Raw genomic sequence first — 5,253 nt, forward strand, 5'->3', positions numbered from 1 at the left:
GGGGTTGCAAAGAGTTGGACACGACTGAGCGACTGAACTTAACTGAGGTATATAAAGCCATGAGACTGGAGAAGACTGAGTGTCAAGAGGAGGTTGGTGTTCTACTTTGTTGCTTTTTTTTTTTAAGACAGGAAAAAATAACAGCTTGCTTATTGATAATAAAGACCAAGCAGAGAGGAAAAACTGATTAGGCAGGAGGGAAAGGAAAGAATTGTTAGAGCAATGATTCTGAGTGCCCAGACTCTGAAAGTGCATTACCTGGGTTTATGAGTGTAAACGTGTTATTTTATCTGTGAATTACACTACACGATAGTAAATGGGGCATACCACATGTTTTGCTATGAGGAGTTTCTTAACCTTTAGAATCATTTCTGTAAGAACTACACTGCATAATATAATGAGGAATTATTCACTAGCAAGATATTTGCCAAATACCCTTAGTAGACTAGACCTCATTGTGTTCTGTGGGTCAGGGTAAATGGATGCCAAGTTCTGCACACATTTGAGCACTCTGGAATCTAATGGAGATCCGTGTTTAGATATCAGGTCATCTCAAATAATCTTTCCAGTTCTGAAAAAAATGACCCCCCTCAAACCAAGACTTTTATGTATTTGGAGGGTGTGTGAGTGACAAAAACTCTGGGGGAAAAAACCTAATACTTATCTGGCACACAAGCAGAGTTAGATTCCTTATTAGTAAGCCTTTGTTTAGCATTCTTTCCCTTCTTTTGTTTCTGTCTCCCATTCTAAGAAACTCCTCACAACTGGAAATCTTCCAGCCCAAGGCTGACCTGGATTCTTATATGCAGCTAATTGTCACTAAAGAGTAACACTTGCAACTGAAAAATGAGGGGGAAATTTCCTTGTCCACAGTGTAGAAAGAACCCTGACCACCACTAATTCTTTTAAACAGTGGTTCTCAAGTAGAGAGTGAAACCTAATACATGCTCTGCTTGGCATACTGTAGAAACTGGAAGACATCCTTGACATCCTTGAGAGGAAGTGACTTTTTTCCCAGTTCATGCAAATGTGGTGATTAGGTTCTTTTCCTGGATGAGCCACCAGGGACACCATTTGGTTTTCTAATAGATGGCTTCGCATTTTGGCTCAGAAATGACCTCATGTGACCCTTACAACTTCTTCACAAAGTAAGAAGCACTAGAATTTCTTTCTTCCTTCCTTCCTCCCTCCCCCACCTCCAACCTCTCTCTCTCTTTCTTTCACCAAGGACTTCCCTGGTGGTCCAGTGGTTGAGATCCCTTGCTTCCACTAGTGGGCACGGGGTCGGATTTCTGGTCAGAGAACTAGGATCCCTCATGCTGCCTGGTGAGGTGCAGCAAAAACACAGAAAAACAAAAAACTGAGGCCACATTGGTAGTGGGTGGCAGGGTGGAAGAACAGGAATGGGACCCAGATCTAATGACTTCCACAGATTGTTCTTTCTCGTACACTATCCTCCTTGCCCCTGATAATTTGTTCCAGCTGAAGTCATTTCCTCCTGGATCTAGAGAACAATCAGTTACCACTGATGCCCAAAACTATCTTGCAAATGTAAGATGCATATTTTCAGCTATTGTTGAGAATCGTTAACAGTTCACGTTTGTAAAATGTGATACACAGACTGGCTCACAATCTGTAGAACCCAGCCCTTCTAACCTCTGCCAGATCTTTCACTATTATAATTCTTTTATCCCCCTCTAATCACTGCAATGCTCCTAATTCAGGCTTTTACCTCTTCAGGTCCTGACTAGGCCTTAGACCATTTGGTAGATGACCCTATGGGGATATTATTGAACTATGTCTTGTTCTTTCTAAATGAGTGACTTTGGCAGCTTCATGACATTGGAGGAGTTTTGTTAATAACATATGATCCATGAATGAGCCCACAACCTGATACAACAGGAACTTTCAGAACTAATAAAGTCTAAATAATGAGCTCCCCCAAATCACTTCCGAACTTTGACTCCTCTAAGTTCTCTGTCTTCTCACAGCCTACACCTTTGCTACACCTTTAGGAAAGATGCCAGCTCACTGACATTCTGGATTGTATTCTCTATAAAAATTACGTTCATCCATTTTTATCAATCAGTGTAACATTCACTGACTTCTTTGAAACAGGTTTACAATTATCTTTTGAGACATTTTGTACAGCATTTTTTTGGGAAATGATTTATTAACTGGTTTTGCATGCCAAAGAAGCAAATAAGTTTCCCTGTAAGTTACACTACAGTAAGTCCCCTACATACAATCCTTCAAGTTGTGAGCTTTCAAAGATGTGAACATGTGTTTGTATGTGCAATCATGTAAGTTAGTTCACTTGTGTGGTGTACACTGCCACGTGCATACATCCTCTAGAAGTGGTTGTGCTTTTGTGTACTTTACTGTATAGAGTACAGTAGTACAGAATCTTTCCAGCCCAGGATGTCCGAAAGCAAATGTAAAGCAGAGGTCATGTAGTTGGTACTGCTAAGCGGCACCAAGCAATGGTGGAACTTGCTGTCCAACACAAGGAGCTAACTAATGAAGACCCGATGGAACTGGAGGCCCAGAGAAAGGATGAAGAGAGACAAAAGGAAGAAGTGACTGAAGAACCGAAGAGCTTTACAACACGGGAAATGGCAAGGAGATTTTCTCTATTTGAGGAGGCACTAATAGTTTTGGGGGCACAGGACCAGAACACAGAACGATACATGAAGGTTGCAGCAGGCATTCATAATACAATCCAGGGCTACCATGTCATCTGTGATGAGAAATAAAGGGCAACTACCAGACATCACTGGATTGTTTTTTCAAGAGGGTAGATAGAATTGAAGGCTTCTTTCATGGCTCAACGGTAAAGAATCTGCCTGCAATGCAGGAAACATAGGCAGAGTTCAATCCTTGAGTCAGGAAGATTCCCTGGAGGAGGGCATGACAACCACTCCAGGATTCTTGGTGGGAAAATCCCATGAACAGAGGAGATTGGCAGGCTACAGTCCATAGAGTTGCAAAGAGTTGGACATGACTGAAGTGCCTGACTATGAGCATGATGAGATAGAATTGAATGCAGCAAGGAAGCAGAACCTGTGCCATCAGTGTCAGGCATGGGTGAAATTGCAGCTTGCCCTCTGTCTCCTTTGCTGATGATCCTGCAGCTCTACCATCTCATCCCTCCTCTCTCTCCTCCAGTCAGTAACTCTTCTTGCTTGTTCATTGGAGCCAGCACCTAATGCCAGCTGTTGTACTGTACTACTGTACTTTTTTAAGATACTGTACTGCAAGATTAAAAATGCTTTCTTCATTTTTTGTGTGTTTGGTTTTCATATATTACTTGTGTAAAAACTAATATATTAAAAACACAGCCCATGGGGTCGCAAAGAGTTGAATGTGACTGAGCGACTTTCACTTCACTTACATATCCACAGGTGGGGAAACCAGGAATACGGAAGGCCAGTTGTACAGCACCATTCTATGCCTACAAGGGACTTGAGCATCCCTGTATTTTTATATTCATGGGGGTCCTGGAACAAATCCCCTGTGGATACCAAGAGATAACTGTACAGGTTTTGAATTAACACCACTTAGACATATTTCATACCAAACCAGTGAACTGAGTCAGGATTTCTAGAATTCTTTTTGGTCAAAAAGCAGATAGCTTCTGAGACTACTGACTCAAGAGCCAACAAAACGAGAATTAGCTGTATAAGACCAAATGAACTAACAAGGAACATTTGTGGTTATTTGTTAGGAATATTGTTCTACATTAATGTTAATGTTTTAATGTTCTATTCTGAATATATTACTATAAATAAGGCTTTTTTCTATCTTCTTAAACTCTCAGTAAGCCAAAGAAAACTATTAGACTCTGCTTTTTATAACTGAAATAAACATTTAAATATGATATTTGATTCTCACTGACCCACACACTTGAGCCATAAATTTACCAAATCTCCTTACTTTTCTTGGCAATATAGCTATTTGGATAGATTCAGTAAGAATCTGCCCTCTATTTTACTGAAATATAAGAAAAAATCAGTTATGCAACCAAGACCTTGTCCAGATATCACTTCTGACAATGATGTTCATTTAATCTGTGTGATGAAATCATATTTACAAAGTCTTCTCAGGGAAACTCATCTAGGACCTGGCTTATCAGGTCCCAGGTTTGCAGGAGGTAGGAAGACCACTTACTGGCCACGGACTTTATGAAATCATAAGAATCTTGAGAAGAAAGGGATTTACCCAAATTTATATGTACTATGGGTAAAATCTGGTGGAAAAAGTTTCCTAGGCTCAGGCTTGGTTTTTCTAAATTCAAGATAACAAATAATAGAGCCTTTTAAAAGTCCAATCTGAAATTCTTTAAGGAAAATTCTAGAAAGAAAATACTTTTGTGGCCTTATCAGTAGATACAACTCTAGATTTATAAAGACTAAAGGAACCTATATGATAAATTAACACTCTTGCTGCACCTGCACAAATAATCAGGCCAAACCAACAGTCTTGCCGTTTTGCTGTTAATATTTTCCAGTGAACTGAGAGTTTCTTCGTCTATCTGTCTTCTGTTCTCAGTGCCTAGCCCAGTGTCTGGCATAAAGAAGGTAAGTAACATTATTTATTAGAAAAATCAATATCAGGGGACTTCCCTAAGTGGTCCAGTGTTTAAGACTCTGCACTTCCACTGCAGGAGGCATGCATTGGATCCCTGATCAGGCCAAGATTTTACATACCACTTGGTGTGGTCAAAAAAAAAAAAAAGATCAGGTTATGAAATTGTATTTGCACCAGACTTCAACTGTGAAGCAGTCAGGAACACCAGGGAGGCTGGGCAAGGAGCTGTCCACACTTGGTTCCCAAATCCCACCTTTAACTCAGGGAGAAGGTGAGTCCTAAAAATAAACTCATAATTAGCATTAAACATACTTTAGGAATAAACGAGCACAGATTAAGAAATTAAAATGAAAGGAGAAATAAAACAAGATGGGCAAAACTCTATTGTTGAAGTTGTGTGTGGTGGGCACTTGAAAACTAATCATACTTTTTCATAATAAAGTTTTTTTTTTTAATTACCTTGAAGGAAAAAGAAAGGATAACAAGGAAATCTGAGGGCTTTGTGTGGGAGGAAGTAAGCTCAGGCAGTTTTTCTGTTCGTTTAGGGTTTTTGTGATATAATAGTTCAAACTACTCTGAGTCACCTCTGCTTTGCCCTGCTGACAGCTGGTGGATGTGGGTAGGGGGAGATAGGCAAAATGTCAGAGGTTTCAGGGAAATGTG

This window comes from Bison bison, unplaced genomic scaffold (assembly GCF_000754665.1).
Source record: "Bison bison bison isolate TAMUID 2011002044 unplaced genomic scaffold, Bison_UMD1.0 scf7180017864117, whole genome shotgun sequence".
Classification (NCBI taxonomy): Eukaryota; Metazoa; Chordata; class Mammalia; order Artiodactyla; family Bovidae; genus Bison; species Bison bison.